This window comes from Pagrus major, chromosome 12 (assembly GCF_040436345.1).
Source record: "Pagrus major chromosome 12, Pma_NU_1.0".
In the NCBI taxonomy this organism is placed as follows: Eukaryota; Metazoa; Chordata; class Actinopteri; order Spariformes; family Sparidae; genus Pagrus; species Pagrus major.
Window position 1 is genome coordinate 28,648,433 of NC_133226.1, and position 19,223 is coordinate 28,667,655.

General features: G+C 44.1%; 1 long non-coding RNA gene across 1 annotated transcript; it reads right to left on the minus strand.

Annotated features, from left to right (window-relative positions):
* Positions 1-17,616: 17,616 nt before the first annotated feature.
* LOC141005629 (uncharacterized) lies at positions 17,617-18,327 on the minus strand. Its single transcript, XR_012179888.1, has 3 exons — positions 18,186-18,327; positions 18,005-18,087; positions 17,617-17,883 (listed from the first exon to the last, which is right to left on the minus strand). It is a non-coding gene; the product is annotated as an uncharacterized lncRNA (long non-coding RNA).
* Between the last annotated feature and the right edge of the window lie 896 nt (positions 18,328-19,223).

The window sequence follows — 19,223 nt, forward strand, 5'->3', positions numbered from 1 at the left end:
TCTTTGCAGGGTCTTTTTCACCAACAGTTATTCTTGTCAGAGCTCCAAACTTCTTCTTCTTGTGTTTCAGCTGGTAGACAGCAGGCGATCCTGAACGGAGCGGGATCCTGTGGAAAAAGCAGAAATGCAATCAACACTCACATTCTCACCTCCCACCTTCTTAATTATTGATTCTCAAGAAGAGAAAATTTCCTCAAGCAAAGGTTTGTACCAACATAATATATTGTCTAGATACTTTTTGTGTCAATTGTTGTGAAACCCTTGAAGCTAAGTAGGTTTCAGTGAGTTTCTGCAAAGTCAGGTGTGTTGAATAGGCTTGATTGCAGGCCGGAGCTAAGTCAGCATGAGGTAAATCTAGCACGTATGGGCTAGTCACTACAGCATCAGCTGCAGCGTCAGGACAGCCGAACGAAGACTTAGGGAGTCTCTCTGAGGGAGTCTATCGAGGAAGTCCAAGTAACTAACTGTTCCACCCAATCCCAGTCAGGACATCTAACCGGAGGAGATTTCACTGGAGACCCATTGCTCGAGGCCGTAACCCAGCCGATCTCTGTTACCCAACATTCTCCACCGGTACTGAACTTGAAGGACCGGGGGGCTATGGAACTGCCAGTCTGCAGTGAAGAAGGCGGACACCATTTCAGCCTATGCCTCCCTGCAGACTCTCCACTTCCTGGCCCTTACGGAGATGTGGATTACTCCAGAAAACATTGCCACTCCAGCTGCCCTCTCAACCGCCTACTCATTCTCACACTCCCCGAGACAAACAGGTCGAGGATCACGATCACCCCCCTCCCCGGCTGTCTGAATCGCTGCGAACCAACAGATCAGCAGCAGAGAGAAAATGGAAAAAATCACATCATCCTGATGACCTTGCTCACTACCACCACCTCCTATCTGATGACTTTGCAACTTACTTTACAAGAAAGTAAAAGACATCAGCTCCTCATTTACTCCTATGCCCTCCCAGAAAGCACCTCACCCAACCATCACCTATGACAGCCTTACCTGCTTCAGCCCTCTCTCCTCTGAAGATGTTCACACACTAGTGACGTCTAACCGCGCCACCACCTGTTCCCTCGACCTGATTCCCTCCTCTCTTCTCCAAAACATCTCACATGACCTTTCCTCACCACCCTGATCAACTCCTCCATCACTTCAGGCCGTATTCCAGCTCCTTTCAAGACAGCTACAGTCAAGCCACTCCTAAAGAAATCCACCCTAGACTCAGCTGACATCCGAAACTACAGACCTGTATCTCTTCTTTCATTCCTCTCTAAAACCCTGGAACGTGCAGTTTACACCTGACTGTCCTCCTACCTTTCACAAAAAGATCTCCTTGACCCTAATCAGTCAGGCTTCAGGACTGCTCACTCCACTGAGACGGCCCTCCTCACAGTGACAGTCGCTCTGCGCCGCCAGAGCCTCGTCCCACTCGTCCGTCCTCATCCTCCTCGACTTATCCTCTGCGTTTGACACAGTCAACCACCAAATCCTCCTCTCCACTCTGGCCGAACTTGGCATCGCTGGTGGTGAGGTGTCCCTCAAGGCTCAGTACTAGGACCACTTCTGTTTTCACTATACACTGGATCACTGGGCTCTGCAATCACATCACATGGATTCTCTTACCACTGTTATGCTGACGACACCCAACTGTTCCTCTCCTTTCCCCATCCTACAATACCCACGTTGCCACGTGCATCTCAGAATGTCTGGCAGACATCTCCGCTTGGACAACTGCGCATCATCTCAAACTCAACCTTAGACTGCAAGGAACCTGGGCGTAATCCTGGACGACGGACTATCCTGCACCCCCAACATCACTGCTGTGGCCCGATCCTGCAGATTTTCCCTCTACAACATCCGCAGGATCCGGTCTTTCCTCACAAAGGATGTGACGCAACTCCTGGTCCAATCGCTGGTCATCTCCCGCCTGGATTACTGCAACTTGCTCTTGGCTGGACTCCAGGTTTCTGCGACTAAACTGTTGCAACATATCCAGAACGCTGCAGTGCGCCTCGTTTTCAATCTACCCAAATTCTCCCATGTGACCCCCCTCCTCCGTGACCACCACTGGCTTCCTGTTGCAGCCCACATCAGATTCAAGACCATGGTGCTGGCCTTCAAGGCCGTCAACGGAACTGCACCCATCTACCTCCAAAAAGAAAAATCATATACAGTTGCATGTTCTTACCCTTAGCACTTACATCATAGCACTTATGTACTTAAGGTATCCTTGATAAATAGCAGCTACTTTGCTCAGATGAAGGCTTGAAAATTGTTTCTATCTTTTCTTTTCTACTTTATCAACGGTGATATGTTGTGGTTTTTTTCTTGTGACAAATGTACTTATTGTAAGTCGCTGTGGACAAAAGCGTCTGCTAAATGCCCTAAATGTAAATGTAAATAATGTCATAACTTGCATTGAGATCTATTTACATGTACAGTATATTGAAGTATCTAATAGTTGTATCAACGTCTATATGTAGTCAACAGCTGGCAACACAGAACAATTATATCACATTTATTATATAGTATTGTCAGTTTACACATCTAACTGAAGAGATTTTAATAAGTACTTTTATAATAAATAAATGTTCTTTACTCATTTCAAGTAAAATAAGCGCTGCATTAAATATATAACAGAGATCGTCTGAAAAATTAGTTGTACCTTAAGTTTCCTCATTTTGAACTTCATTTCACATGATAACAGTCTCAACCAACTTCACAGTAAACAATCACAACACATCTTAACAACCGAACAGACTGTCTTTCCCTCTCCATAAGTTCAGGTCCGTATTGGACACCATCTGTGTCCTGACCTGGACTGCAGACCACCTATAAGTGACTTCTGTCTTGGTGCCTTCCTGCACTCTGCTATCCTTAATACAGAAAACTAAGGCCACTCTCTTCTTCTGCAGCTGTTATCTATGAATAATTTAGACTTTCATCATTAAATGAAGCTCAAGCAGAGTTTCAGGAGCAGCACCACACCTCAGCTGTGCCTCTTTCAGCTTTAACATAAAGACCTAGCTAACCCTCTCCCGCTCTTCCATGTTTCTACTCTGCTCCCACCCTTTTCTCTCTTCTTGTTTCTTCCTGTCCTTCCTCCTGGTGGTGAGATCCTGAGGGGGGTCTGTTGTTCAGGTGTTATCATGGATTCCCTATGGAAGCTCTCATAACACAAGACCTCATGTAGAAATACATGTGTCAAGCCTCACACGCATTCATTTTCATGATATATTGTTAAATACATTGTTAAATGCCTTGTGTTGATGGTGTGGCCTCGCTGGTGATTTATACTTCTGAGTGAATGTTGATTTTTGGTCTTTTGAGCAGCTAAACAGAATTCAGTTTTACACTGAAAACACACAAAGTCTGTAGTTTGACATCACTCAAAGAAAAGCTGGTGACTCTCTTACCGAGCACCTTTAGTGACTTTGAGCGTCAGAGACCCCAGAGGAGGCTCCACTGAAGCTGGAGAGTGATTCTGGTGACACACGTCTTCATCTGTTCCTGAAAACAAGGCAAACAAATCATTTATGTGTTTTGAAAGTGCAAGTGAAGTCAGTGTGCTTTAAATTACAGTGCATACAGCCAAAAGAAGAATTTATCAAATAAAATACTAGAACATGCAACAATAACCATTAAAGAAAACACATACGGAAGGAAAACACCCATCCACACAAGACCATGAACCACAGAGTCACATCATATAAACAGTATGTATGTGATCATAGTAGGAATATTTATGATTCTCTAATTTGATGCTTGTTTATAAATGAAAAACACAAAATGTTTTAATTTGCTTTTGAATGTGGACATGTGATGGATATCAGGTCATCAGGCAGTTTGTTGAGGGTTAGTGGTTTCAGGTGACGGCGGTCAGGGGTCAGGCTGTGGGAGTCCTGGATGGAGGCCTCTCCCTAAATTAAAACTCCTTCAGTCTCATCACTGACAAACATGTTCCTGCTGGTGATCCTGCTTTTGTTTAAACTGTCTCTCCTGCTTCTCCTCTCCACACCAGCCCTGTGTGATCAGCCCCGCCCTGCTATCACTGTTTTCACAGTCAATTAACTTCTTCCTCCTCCTCCTCCTGCTCCTCCTCCTCCTCTTCCTGCTCCTCCTGCTCCTCCTGCTCCTCCTGCTCCTCCTCCTCCTCCTCCTCCTGCTCCTCCTCCTCCTCCTCCTGCTCCTCCCTGACCTGAGGCCTGAACTACGAAGTGAGTTCAACACATCCAGGAAATGTTTCTGTTGTCTGGCTTCACACACCCTGACTGACAATCATGATCACACTAAGTTGTCACATGAAGTTTATCAACTCAATAATTCAAACCAAGTTTTCCACATTGAGCCACGAGCGTTAACATAAAAGTGTAAAACATGGACACATCCACCGGTAGCAGAGCAGAATATTTAATAAAATAACTTTCAGAGAAAACTATAGACGAATAGAAGAAATTAAAACATAAACAGGCTACAAACACACAGTTACAGCTACAAAATACAAGAAAGAAAGCTGACAAAAAGTCACAGACTGTAAATGTATAAGATTATTAATAATATCATCTCCACATCATTAGGACACGAGTAGACAAGTAACCCTAAAGTTACCTTACTAACCACAAATCATGCTTCATAGTCTCTGTTCCCTATTCACCATACCAGCTCCTGTGCACCAGTCTGGGTCTTTCTGTCATGGCTGGTTATGTTGAGCAACAAGAAGCAGAGGACAGAGGAGGCAGTATGAGTTATGTAATATAAGTTGCACACACACTGTGGACGCAGATCGGCTCACAAAGAAATACCAGGAAGATTTTCAGCTTAAACTCTACAAATGTTTGATGCACAGCTTTATTATAATTATAGCAGGTTTCACTTACCTGTTGCTCCTGTTCTCAACAACTCCTCCACCAGATCGTTCCTCTTGATCCTCTGGAGAACCTTCTTCACCACCTCTGCAGGCTTTTGGTTGTAGGTCTGTGTTATTATATCCACCGTCTCCATCCTGCTGGCTTTTTCCAGTTGGCTCTTTCGGATGACCGGTAACCCTCCCAGGACGTCGGGGTCCTGCAGGAACCATTTGAACTTCTTGAATTCATCTTCTGGCAAATCTTCAAGTGTGTTGAAAAGCACCTCTTTAATGGAAGCTGGCCTTTTCTTTGCCATCTCACTGTGAAAAATAATTAGTTGAATTTGTGCATTATGTTATCATTATGTTATCATTATATTAACATTATGTTAACATTGTTATCATTATGTTAACATTATGTTATCATTATGTTATCATTATGTTATCAGGCCACATATTTACACTTTACTTCTTTACATGATCCAACTACATGTCTATCATTTAATAAATGGCCTGGAATGTAATAAGTATAATTAAAATAGGAAGTAATTATATTCTTTGAAACATGAGTTCCACTTACCAACTCTTTCAGGCACCGGGGAACTTGTTTCTTTGTCAAGTTTATGTTAAAAAAATCCCAACATCGTAAAAATAATAATCTTTTGTAGTTGATAAAGAGTTTGCCTCCAGTCCTCACACTCATCCAAATGATTGTGATAACGACTCATTGCCTCCTTTATAAATCAAGATTACTGCCACTTCCAGTGAAACGAAAAAACAAGTCGAGTTTCAACTTGTCTTAACTTGGCATTAGCTTGCAATGAAACAAACAGCAGATAACATATTGAAATAAGTTAAGGACAATATGAAGACATGTCAAGAGCATCAAAACTGAAAACAGGAAGAAGCAGGGATCAAATGTTTAAATTAAATGTTTAAATGGGGAAATCTGAGGATGAAACGCTGAAAACTGAAATTACTGCTGACTGTAAAATCTTTTAATCTGACCCTGTTTAACAAAATGTCTTCAAAATCAGATGACACAGCTTCATGGCCATCTTAGTCACTATTTCTGGAGTTTTCATTTATTTAAGGAATTATTCCCCCAGAGATAAGAGGACAACAAGTCAGTAGATTTCTCTGCATGCATAATACCAGCAGTTTAATTACACCGTGACCAGTGGGGGGTCGCTTTTTATCAGAAACCTTTGTGAAACAGGTTTTGATTAAACATAAACAACACTGTGTCTTAGTGGTAAACTCACCACTAAGACACAGTGTTGTTTCTGATACCTGATCAGGAAGAACACTGAAGTGCTCAGTGAGTTGATACTCAGCTTCACTCTGCACAAACGCTGAGTGAAGTTAAGTGAATCGCTTTCTTACAATATACATTAACACAGCAGCTTGTTACTGCAGGTCAGTCTATAGATGAACCTGAGGATTTTACTTACAGGTCCCACACATTGCAAGAAGTTGCAGGTTTCAACTGAGCTTGTTGCAGATCTTTGGTTTGAACAGGGCTTTAGGAAACCTCCAGAGGATTATAGAAGGAATCTCACCTCAGTGCTGTTTAAGCAGATACAAAAGTCATTGTTTGCACAGTAAAACGAAGCAGCAGAAACATGAAAACACAGAGATGCAGTCGTGCAGCTGAGATAACAGTGATGTGATGAAACTTTGAGAACGTTGCAGGTGAAAGTTGCAGCAGCATGAACCGGCCCGATGCAGCTGGACCCGGCTGGCTGATGGTGTCGGTGCCGGTGGCTGCCTTTATAATGTGATCCATGTGATCAGTGTAATCAGCGCTTACTGCTTAACTGGCAACTTCACTGCTTTTCCTCTGCTCCACTCACACTCACAGCCACTCTGCACTTTATGCCATTTCATCAGCACCGAAGCTGGCAGTTGAAACAAAAGTAAGGGGAGTGCAAAGAGTCTTTGAAATAGAGATAATAGTGTTACGGTGGGGTTTTGTTTGGACCCAAACTGCAGAGGCCAGAGGCTGAAATCAGTTTAAAGGTATTTATTTTGCAGAAGCGTTCTTGAGGGAGTAGATGACGAGGAGGGCAGGCAGGCTGGTTTGTCTGGTGGCGACGTGGAGGAATCTCAGGTGAGGAAGTGGAGCAGAAAGCTGAGTGGAGAGTCGTGGAGGTTCTGCACATGAGGGGAAAAACACAAGCATTAGACAAAGACCAGTTAGAAAAAACACTTGAGCTCAAGCACAAGAAAAAAAGAAAAGAAAAGACAAGAAAGACACAAACAACAAAAAACCCTGGCACCACAGTACAATCGGGACAAATGTCTCGTCTAGTTCCGTTGGTGTGAGCACATTGCAAGAAGTTGCAGGTTTCAACTGAGGTTGTTGCAAATTTTTGGTTTGAACAGGGCTTTAGAAAACCTCCAGAGGATTATAGAAGGAATCTCACCTCAGTGCTTTTTAAGCAAATACAAGTCATGTAGGCAAGATGTTTTTATAACACCATTCAGACACAAGGCAATTCAAAGTGCATTAAAAGAGCACATGAAAGCAGCAAGACATCAGAAATATTTAAAATTGCATTTATAAGGCAATAAAAGGCAAAATGAAAAATGAGCAAATAAATAGTTACAGATTAAAAAAACGCCATTTAAAAGCTAATAAAAACAACAGCAAGAAAATAGTTACAGATCAAAAAGTAGTTTTATTTATATATATATGTATAATTATTATAAAGCCACAGTAAACAGTAATTCTAAGTGCTGTATCGTAGGCAACTGGACTTGTTTCAGTTTCTTGAAGACATTTCATCTCTCATCCAAGAGGCTTCTTCAGTTCTAACTAACTGGAGGAGCTGCAGGCTATTAAACTATGTATGGGAGTGTCCTTACGTCGCCTGAGAGTGCCCTTACATCGTGTGGGAGTATCCGTACATAGTGTGGGAATGTGCTTGCGTAGTGCGGGAGTGCCCCTACATAGTGTGGGAGTGTACTCACAGAGTGTGGGAGTGTCCTTACATAGTGTGGGAGTGTACTTACAGAGTCGTTAAGGACACATGTGAGCTCTGAGTTTCAGAGTCGTTAGAGCCACTTGTTCGTTGACCCATCCGGCCTTCATGTGGGTTTGCTAGTGCAAGGTAAGCCCAGGTGTGAATGGTTGTTAAGCTGTCTGGGGAGAGAACTCTGTACTGCATTGTAAGTGGGTGATCAGTAATGTCTTAGTCCACCTCCTCTGTTCAAAGACAGTCGTTCCACTTTGACATAGATGGATTCCTTTACTCCTCTTTCAAACCATCTGTCTTCTCTGGACAAGATGTTTACATTGTTGTCCTCAAAGGAATGATTTGTCTCCTTCGGATGTAAGTGGACAGCAGAGTCTTGACCTGAGGAGTTGACCCTCCTGTGTTGTGCCATTCATTTATGGAGAGGTTGTTTTGTCTCCCCAATGTACAAATCTGTGCAGTCCTGGCTGCATTGAACACCATAAACCTTAGGATGGACAAGTTTCTGCCTCAGTGTGTTGGTCGGTTTGAAGTGAACGGGGATATGATGTTTATTAAAGATCCTCCTGAGTTTCTCAGATGTTCCTGTGACACAAGGAATGACGATGTTGAACCTCTACATGGAAGAAGTTGAGAGCAGAGCCTTGATTACCTTCACAGGAACTGCTCCTAGCCACTGGTTCAGGTATGTGGACTACACCTTGGTCAAAATCAGAACAAGGGAAGTGGAAGCCTTCACAGAACATATAAATGCTGTGGACAATAACATCAAGTTCAAACAGGAAGATGTCAGAGGACGCAGTCTGCCCTTCTTGGACTGTGCAGTACACACTGAAGAAGACAGAAGCTTCAACATTGAGGTGTACAGAAAACCTTCACACACAGATCAATACTTACTATTCGACTCTCATCACCCACTGGAGCACAAGCTGGGGGTCATCAGAACCCTAAACCATTGGGCTGAGACCGTGCCCACTAAGTCAGAGGGGAAGGAGAAGGAACAGAAGCACATCAGGGGAGCACTTAAAATCTGTGGCTACCCAAACTGGACCTTTGTCAAAACCTCTAAAAGATCCAGAGCAGACAGAGAGGAGGCAACGAGAAAACGTAACAACATCGTCATCTCCTATGTTGCAGGAACATCTGAGAAACTCAGGAGGATCTTTAATAAACATCATATCCTGATTCACTTTAAACCTACCAACACACTGAGGCAGAAACTTGTCCATCCTAAGGACAAAACACCCAGGCATAAACAGAGTAATGTATTTTATGCTGTTCAATGCAGCCAGGACTGCACAGATTTGTACATCAGGGAGACAAAACAACCTCTCCATAAACAAATGGCACAACACAGGAGGGCCAACTCCTCAGGTCCAGACTCTGCTGTCCACTTACATCTGAAGGAGACAAATCATTCCTTTGAGGACAACAATGTAAACATCTTGGCCAGAGAAGACAGATGGTTTGAAAGACGAGTAAAATAATCTATCTACATCAAACTGGAACGACTGTCTTTGAACAGAGGAGGTGGACTAAGATATTATTTATCACACACTACAATGCAGTACTGAGTTCCCTCCCCAGACAGCTTAACAACCTTTCACACCTCAGCTCACCTGGCCTTAGCAACCCACATGAAGACTGGTTGGACCAATGACCCACAAGTGGCCCTAATGACTCTGAAACTCAGAGCTCACACATGTCCTTAACAACTCTGTAATGGCACTCCCACACAGAGTTTAAAAGCCTGCAACTCCTCTCCAGTTAGTTAGAACTGAAGAAGCCTCTTGGATGAGAGGTGAAACAGTCCAGTTGCCAACGATACAGCACCTAGAGTAAACAGTAATATTTTAAGCCCTGATTCAAGTGAGCTGACAATTAAAGCAAACATCCGGTATTCAGGAATGAGCATAGAAACTAAGAGCTGCCCTAACTTGCCTGGTTTTAGTGCTGGGAACAGTAAACCTGTCCCAGATAACCTGAGGCGTCTGGATGCTTCATATGTATAATTAAATCAGAGATGTACTTAGACCGGGGACCATTAACTTCTTTATAGACGAGCAATAATTTTTATCCTTTGACACAGAGGAAGTCAGTGCAGCGATTTAATTTAAGAGTGTAATGTGCCCCACTTTCTTGGTGTTAGTGAGGACAAGCTGCACCTGTCTGATTTTTTGCTAAGACCCGTGAACACAACAACCCCCGAGAGGTATGGGTGGGGGTGAGAAACATCACAGGCATGAAAAGGGCGAGAGGAGCAATGGAGGGGCTGTGGCTCTAACGTCACATGTCATGAATACCTTTGACAAGCTGGTCAGCTCTCAGGCCCCTGTTGCGTGACTACCTGGACCCACTGCAGTTTGCGTACCAGACTGACATTGGTGTGGAGGATGCCACCATCTACCTGCTTCACAGAGCTTACATGCACCTGGAGAGGCCACAAAGCACGGTGAGGATCACGTTCTTTGACTTCTCTAGTGCTTTCGATACGGTCCAGCAAGTCCGGCTGGCTGAGAAGCTCTCAGTGATGCAGGTTGATCAGGACCTGGTGGCATGGATTACAGACTACCTTACGGACAGGCCACAGACTGCAACACTGGCACACCCCAGGGAACTGTTTGTTCACCATCTACACCTCTGACTTCTACTACAACTCCTGGACATGCCACCTGCAGAAGTTCTCTGATGACTCCTCCATTGTTGGATGTAGACAGAGATACAGACCAGAAGGAAGAGGAATACAGGGAACTAATCAAGAATTTTGTAGGATGGTGTGGCAGGAACCACCATCAGCTCAACATCACGAAAACCAAGGAGCTGGTGGTGCACTTCTGGCACAGGAAGAGCCACCCAACACCTGTTTCCATAAACAGGGAAGGGGTGAAGATGGTGGACACCTACAGGTTCCTCGGGGTGCATCTGAACAATAAATTGGACTGGTCAGACAACACTGAGGCCCTCTACAGGAAGGGACAGAGCAGGCTGTTCTTTCTGAGGAGGCTCAGGTCTTTCAATGTGTGCACTAGGCTGCTACGAATGTTCTACCACTCTGTGGTAGCCGGTGTCATATTCTTTGCAGCAGTGTGCTGGGGAGGTGGCATCGGGAGCAGTGGTGCCATCAAGCTGAACAAACTGGTGAGGAAAGCCAGCTGTGTGGTGGGGATGAAACTGGACAGTGTGGAGGCGGTGTCAGAAAGGAGGAGGAGAGGAAAGCTGCAAGCTAGAATGGACAATCCCTCTCACCCTCTCTACACCAAGCAGAGGCAACTCAGGAGCACGTTCAGCCACAGACTCATCAAACCATGTGCCTTAAAGCGCTTGGGGGGCTCTTTCATAGCATCAGCGATCAGACTACACAACACCACCACCACAGCTCCCAACACCTCCTTTCTCCACTGATTAAGGACTCAACCATACACTTTACTGTCACTTAAAGACTGATTGTTTTTTGTTGTGTGGTTATTTATTATCTCAGGAACCCTGCACATTACACATTTGCACAGGCACATTTATTATATATTGCACACGTCATGTACACACAAGGACAGTTACTATATATAGTATGTTTATCTTTATCTTTTTTTATTATATTTTATTCAAATTGTTATTTTATTCTTTCCAATATCTCCTTATCATTGTTTCCAATTTTTGAGACTTACTCTTGTGCTGCTACTTATTTCCCTCTGTACTGCTGTGTTACCTGTGAATTTCTCTCAAGGAGGATCAATAAAGGAACATCTTATCTTATCATTATAATAGATCAGCCTGTTAAAAATAAATGCCTGACTGTTGTTCTGCATCTTCATCTGCATCATTTCATGGTTAGCTGTGTCGGATGCAGCACTGAGCTCCAGTTATATTAACAATGACATTTTTGATGCATCACTGCTCAGATGAATGTTATTTAAAAATAGTAAGAGCCGTCTCAGTGCTGTGGTGTGATTAATGAATGAAAGGTGTTATGTTAACAATCAGACTTAATGTTAACAAAGATGAGGCGGAGGACAAGCCAGTACCTTGCAAGCATGTTTACTTCAGAAACCGGAAGTGTCCAGGGGAAAACCCACAATAGTGCTTGGCTATATTTCGTTTTACAGAACACCTCCCCTTTTAAGTAAAACCCCCTCTAATAACCAAATAAATCAAATCATATCGTATCAAACCCTCTCAGAGGTAACTCGGATTGACCTGTATCATATTACTGAATAGAACATATCACAGAACATTTATAGACTGCATTTTTTTCTCTGTCTCAGAACAGTCTCTTTGCCCTTTTTCTCAGAAAAGTCTCTTTTTACAAATTCAGACGCTGTGGGGGGCGTGACACTCTGCTTGAAGTTGTCACTTATGGCGTGCTGGTTATGTCAGTGTGTTTTGGGGTATTTGTCTCTCTGGTGATGTGAGTGTGTGTTTCAGTGTTATCTGGTTCTGGGGTTGCTACAGGTATCCCTGGAGTTGTCTGAGGTTGTGGCTGGTGTAGTGTGAGCATGTGTGTGCGGTTTCTCCTTTACTGCCTTTCCTCAGCGTGTATAATGTAGGACCTGGGTGTTGTGGCCTGTTGAATGACAGTCCCTTGTTTCTCCTCTCTTGGGAGCCACACATTTTGACCGGACTGCAGTGGTGGTAAGGGGCGGGCTCTGTGTCTCAGGTTGTATTTAAGTTGTTGATTCTCTTTAGCCCTCTTTTCAGACTTCCTGAATCCTCTAATGTTCGTCCATCGGGGAGCAGGGTTGTCGGGAGCTGTGGTATGGTTGTTCGCAGCTGTCTCCCCATGAGAAGTTGTGCAGGGGAGAAACCACTTTCCAGTGGCGTGGCTCGATATTAGTGATGTGCGAGTCATGAACGCATCGTTCAAAACTCAAGATTCTCATGGTCATGGTTTCTCTTTCTGGCCAGTACGGGGCCAGATGTGGCGGCAGTGCATGTCTCTCTGGCCACTCGGTTTGACAGTATTTGATGAGCTTTGCACAGACAGGGTCGGCTTTTTGCTTTTCTTGAATCACTTTCAATCTTGCTTCAGTAGCAGGGAGGCTTTGAATGACTGCGTCCACAAACACTTTGACCTCTGCCTCATTGTCTTTTTCCTCCTGTGTAAATGTGTGTTTCACAGGGGCTCTTGATAATGTGTCCGCTGTTATCAGTTGTTTTCCGGGTATGTGCACAATGTCAAATGTGAACTTCATCAGCCTCAACCGGAACCTTAGTACTCTCGGAGGGAGCTCATCCAGTGCTTTCGTGCTCCACAGTGGCACCAAAGGCTTGTGATCAGTCTCTAACTTGAACTTCAGTCCCAGCAGATATGGTGACAGGGGTTCACAAGCCCACGTGGCAGCCAAAGCCTCTTTCTCGATCTGTGCGTAATGTTTTTCCGCCTCGGACATGCCTCTGGAGATGAACACTATCGGCCTCCATTTTCCATCTGTCTGTTGTTGGCTCAGGACACCTCCTAGGCCATAAGATGAGGCATCAGCCGATACGCATGTCTCAGCTGTTGGTGAGTAAGGGGCAGCACTCGTGGTGAGCTCAGTTCAGCTTTCAGTCTCTGAAATGCCTCTTTCTGTTGCGCTTCCCAGCACCACTCGGTCTTTTCACTGAGCAGATCTTTGATCGGGTGGGTGTATGAGGCAAGGTGGGGTAAAAACTTGCCTAAGTAGTTGGCCATCCCCATCACTCTCCTCACCCCTTCAACTCTGGTTGGTTCAGGCATTTCCATGATCGCTTTGACCTTGCCTGGATCCGGTGTCACACCGTCTGCTGTGACCCGGTGCCCCACGAACATGATGTTATCTTTGGCAAACTCACATTTCTCTTTCAGCATCAGCCCCTCTTCTCTCAGCCTGTTCAGCACCCGATGCAGTCTCACGTTGTGTTGCTGCATGTCTTCTCCATACACGACTATGTCGTCAGCATGACACACGACCCCCTCGCAGCCCTCCAGCATCTGTGACATGCGACGCTGGAAATGCTCTGGAGCTGAGGAAATCCCGAACAGTAGGCAATTGAATGCATATCACCCAAATGGGGTAATGAAAGTTGTGAGGAGTGAGCTCACCTCTGACAACGGGATTTGCCAGAAGCCGGAGGTGGCGTCCAGCTTCGTAAACAATTTCGCCCCAGTCAGCATGGCTAGGGTGTGGTCTACTGCTGGGAGGATATGTCTCTCTCTCCGCACCCACTTGTTCAGGCGTGTTAGGTCCACACACAGCCGAATCTTCCCCGGCTGTGGCTTGGGTGCCATGACCATGCCAGCGCACCAAGGTGTGGGTTGGGTCACTTTGGAAATCACCCCCATGTCCTCCATGCATTTCAGCTCTGCTTGTACTTTTTCCTGCATCAGCAGGGGCACTCGCCGCGGGGATGACAGGGCATATGGAACGGCTCCGGGTTCCAACTCGATTTTGTAGGGATCCTTTAATTTCCCTAAGCCGGAAAAATACTGTGGGGTACTGGGCTTTAAAGTCCTCCTGCTGGGCTTGAACTGCATAGACCCGCTGTATGAGAGTGAGAGCTTTTAATGCAGGGAGACCTAGCAGTGGCTTGCACAGTCCCTCAACGACATAAATGTGTTGCTCAGATGCACTCTTTTTGAAGCTCAGCTTCCCTTTAAATCGTCCTTTAACATCCAGTCTGTGATTTGCTGGTCCATACAGCACTTAACCTGGTGGCTGCAAAGTCCCATGCTTTTTAATGGAGAACATGCTGCTTGGGATTGCTGTAACAGTTGCGCCGCAGTCCAGTTTTGAAAACAGTCTCTTCTCCATTCAACTGCAGCTTTTCGTCCCACTCATTACTTTCCTCTGAGCACATTTCTCCCAAAAAAGCAAAGTCCTCCTCCTTTTGACTCTCTATTTGTGCTGCAGAAATGTCATGGACACCACCTGTAGACCTGCATTTCTTTGCAAAGTGTCCCTTTTTATGGCACTTCCTGCACTCAGCCTCACGAGCTGGGCAGTCCTTCCACAGATGTTTCCTCACCTGTCCACACCTGCTGCATCCAGATGACTGTGTGTCCATCTTCTCTTTCACTGCCTTTTGCCCCCTGGTGTTCTTTTTGTATATTGTCTCAACATGTCCTGTGGTCTGCTCTGTCCCACGTAGCACTGGCTGTTGTTTTTTCACTGCTGCACTCTGTCTCACTCTTGTTATAGCTTTGTTTAATGTCAGATCTGCATCCAACTGTAGGCTTTCTGACAATTTAGCATCTCGTATGCCGACCACAAATCTGTCCTTTATCAGCTGCTCTCTCAGGGCTCCAAATTCACAATGATCAGCTAGTGTGTGCACTGCAGTTATGAAAGACTCAACACTCTCACCGGGCTCTTGGTTCCTCCTGTTGAAGCACGCTCTTTCAAAGATGACGTTCCTCTTGCTTACACAGTGTGCAGTGAAAGCCTCCATTACTGCTTGGTATGACTGTTTCTGCGCCTCTGTCAGGGGCAATACATTCAGGATATCTTCGGCGTCATCGCCGGCGGCATACATGAAAGCGTTCACCTGAAACTCCTGGGACTGCTTGTCCAACCCCGATGCTAAACAAGGAGGAAAGTCACACTGCACAGTGACAGCCCTCGAATGCTGTCTGAAGAGCACTGCTATATGAAGCTGGACCGCTCGTTGACAGCTCGTCAGGCTCACCGGCTGCAGCTGCAGAGGACCAATGGCTGGCGGCAGGAGGCAGGACCTGTCAATCAGGCAGAGATGGTGCAGTGGAAACAGGAACGCTCACTCGGGCTTGAAAACAGCAGATGAGGAAATAAACACCAAAGCTACAATACAAGTTACATGAGGCCTTAACGGCAAACACTAACGGCTGGGGGCCGTAACACCTGTAGCGTTCAAAACGCTTCATCCATCTCTGCCATTCTTTTGTATTGGCAAAGTCGAATTTGCCTGGCGGTGCTAGCTGTGGCGTCGTTGCTAGCTGTGGCGCCGTTGCTAGCTGTGGCGTCGTTGCTAGCTGTGGCGCCGTTGTTACCCTTGACGACGTTGCTCCTTCGTCCATATTCTCCGCCGTTTTCTGTCGTGTTTTTCTTTCGACACTTTTCAGGTTTAGTTCATCTTGCCCTCGCAAGCATTTTTTACTTCAGAAACTGGAAGTGTGTTACATACATCCAGGTCTGGGGGAAGACCCACAATAGTGCTCGGCTATATTTCGTTTTACAGAACAAAGGGGTTAAAGAAATTGTTTTAGGTTATCACCAAATATCTACAAGGGATATCATCCAAATGTATATTTGGGATTTCACCAAAACCCAACTCAAATACTGCCAAAGTGTTGTCTATGAACACAGTTTTGAAATGTTTAATACCATTCCTGTGCCATTCTTGAAAGACTATGTCCCGAGATGATGGTTTGAATGGAGCGTTTTGGGCTTAGAAGAGAGAAGCTGTGCAGGATAAATATTCCTAAATTGAGACAATATCATCGTTCTAACAGGAAGACCAAAACGCAAGTCAGCACATGTTAACAGCCAAGTAATAGAAAAGAAAAATTTGGGAGAGCCAGACCTCCAGTAGCTTGTTGAGTCTTGTTAAGGAGCTGCTGCTTACCCCACCATATACTATCAGAAGAAATAACTGAATCGAGTTGTTGAAAGAAGGCTCCGGGAATAATATCATCAATCTTTCAGTTTTTACTATTATATTTTTAAATAGGCTAATTCACCACATAACTTATACTAAGAATTTCATTGCATTGATAGCTTGGTAATTTGTGCAAATGACAATAAAGCCTTTGAATCCCTTACAGGAGCCTTTATTGATTCCCCAACGGGGAGTAAATTCAGGTGACAGCAAATAAGTACAAATAAATAGCAGAAAGGTACTAAATAAATAATTACATACACACTTACACACAGACGTTGTGGTTCTTCAAGAGGCACATTTATCCTCAGATATGTCCAAAAAAATATTGACGTACTGGGTTGGCCAAATCTTCTGTAATATATGGTCTGAACAAAGTTGTAGGGTCATAATTCTTATGAATAAACATTTGCAATTTTATATATTGGCAGCAGAACAGCCATTTATATTGGAAATTAGGCATAAGTTGTAACCAAACACTATTATGAAACTTAGCAGGGCTCTCCAGACACTTCACACTTTATCAGGCTCATGTAACTCTTTCAGACATAGAGGGCAACCTACTGAAACTCCACTCATAGAGAAATCGACTGGATTTCAAGACTGAAGTTCAGACTGAAGACTGAACATGACGACAGCTGCTGGTGATTTCATTTTTAAATGCTTCTTCTTCTCTGAACAAGCTAAACAGAGCTCACCGGAGACAAAGTGGGCAGTGCCTGTCCAGGTTTGTGTGAGCTGACCAATCAAAGCAGACAGGGCTTTCTGGAAGGGAGGCTCAAAGAAACCTGAGCCAAAGCAGAGCGTCTGGGACAGAGGTTAAGCATAAGGCAGCAGCATTAGACAGCATGAGGAAAATCATGTGTTTTTTAAACATTAGAGCATGTACACCTGTTCTAGTTGTAACCCAAAATATAAGGATGAGTCTGACAATCAATAACATATGTGTCCTTTAATAAAAAATAAGCAAAATTCTGAATTACAAAATCCAATAAAATTTATCTGAAATAAGAAAAATCAGTAACTACAAATTAAGTAAAATCCTTGATTTCAAAGGTAAACAAAGGGTTGTTAATGCTCTCATTTGAATTATCTGATTAGTTTTTTGCCAAAGTCTAGGTAATTAGTCGTCCTGCTGCTCAGCCATGTACAGTACAAATATGACATATTCAATGTACCAGAGGAGGAAATCTTGCTGACAACAAGATAAAGCAAAGTCTTAAAGTTCATATGTCAGTACAAAAAAAAATGAGATGGTTTGTACTTTTTGTCAGGGACAGGACCGGACCATTCACTTAATTTTTTAAAATGATAAACATCAACAGATTGAGCTCCTTGGAGGTCCTTCTCTGCTCCCTGAGTCTCCTCCTCTTCATTCAGCCCACCTTCAGCTGCAGAAGCACCCGGGTCAAAACAATCCAGCTCAATATTCTCCTGACTGCCCAGCTTCTGCCCCCTGCTGGCCTGAAGAGACATGACAGCAAACAGACATGATTCAGTGAGTCACTCCTCTCTTCAGGTCAGTAAACACAGACTGAGTGCTTCATTTCAGTCAGTCCTCTGAACAACAGGTGTGTGTCAGTACCTTATAGTACAAATAAAGGGCAGCGTTCACCAGCAGCAGAGACAGCGACAGGACGACTGCTCTGATGATGAGGACTGATGGATCTGATGCAAAACATGGAACAAAATCATGACTCAGAGAGATCCCAATAAACACACTGTAACAACTGTAGTGACCTGAAATCTGCTGAAATCACTTCAACCTGGAGATGTTTGATTCAACCGGCGTTGCCAAGATGGCTGCCAAGTGGCAAGACTTGCTTCAAAGGACTTTGGCTCACATCAGAAGGTGCTCCTCATACATGCTCTGCTCTACAGCACATTGTTTGCTGTTGACATTTATACGCTTAAATAAAGGTTGTTATGAAATGACATGTTGTATTTGAGACAGTAGCCCTTTTCACACAGAGACTCCTCATTATCTCCACAGCGGAGGTTAGCCAATTCTCCTCCTTTGTTTGTTCACACAGAAACAAGCAGCTCCGGCGTAAAGCCGCACCAGTGTGTCAATTCATACAGCAAGTTGGCGCTGCGGATCCAAAAGAGACGTGACGGTACACGTCATGATGATGACATCTGTGTGTTTTTTTCACCCGTTAATCTAAACATGTACCCGCTCACTGTTTATAATCACGTGTTGGGACCCTCACCACATGGGTCGGACAATAGAGTCGCCTGCACGTGGACCATAAGAAGGCGAGTATTGTGTCTGCACAGCTGTTTCTCCCTCTTTGCTACGCTTTGAGCATAGCAAAGAGGGCTCCTTTGTCTTTGTCTCCACCATCTTGATTTGATCAATTTGCTAACATTAATAAATTCTATCATATTGTACAGAGCAGTTTTCTGTGATAATTTTGTGCATATGTTTTGTGGTAATTACTGGTTGTGATGGTCAGTGCTCGGATTCATTTCCTTCACTGTTCCTTTAATTGTAAATATTTTACAAATATTTACAGTTAAAGTGAACCCTTCTTTGAGACTGTTTTTGGTCTAGTTATTGGTCCCTGATTCCAGGGTGGTGCCCTGTTTTAATTATTTGATTATAAATTTTGATTAATTTGATTTTAATAATTACTATCAGTGATTATTAATTTCTAATAACCACATCTGCCCTACCACAATTCCAACAATGGTGCCCTGTGTGAGGGCATCTTAAACCAGCTTTATTGCTACATTTCTGCACAATAACCAGAATTTTTCATTTTTATTTATTTTTTTAATTTAAAAAAATGTTTTTTGGG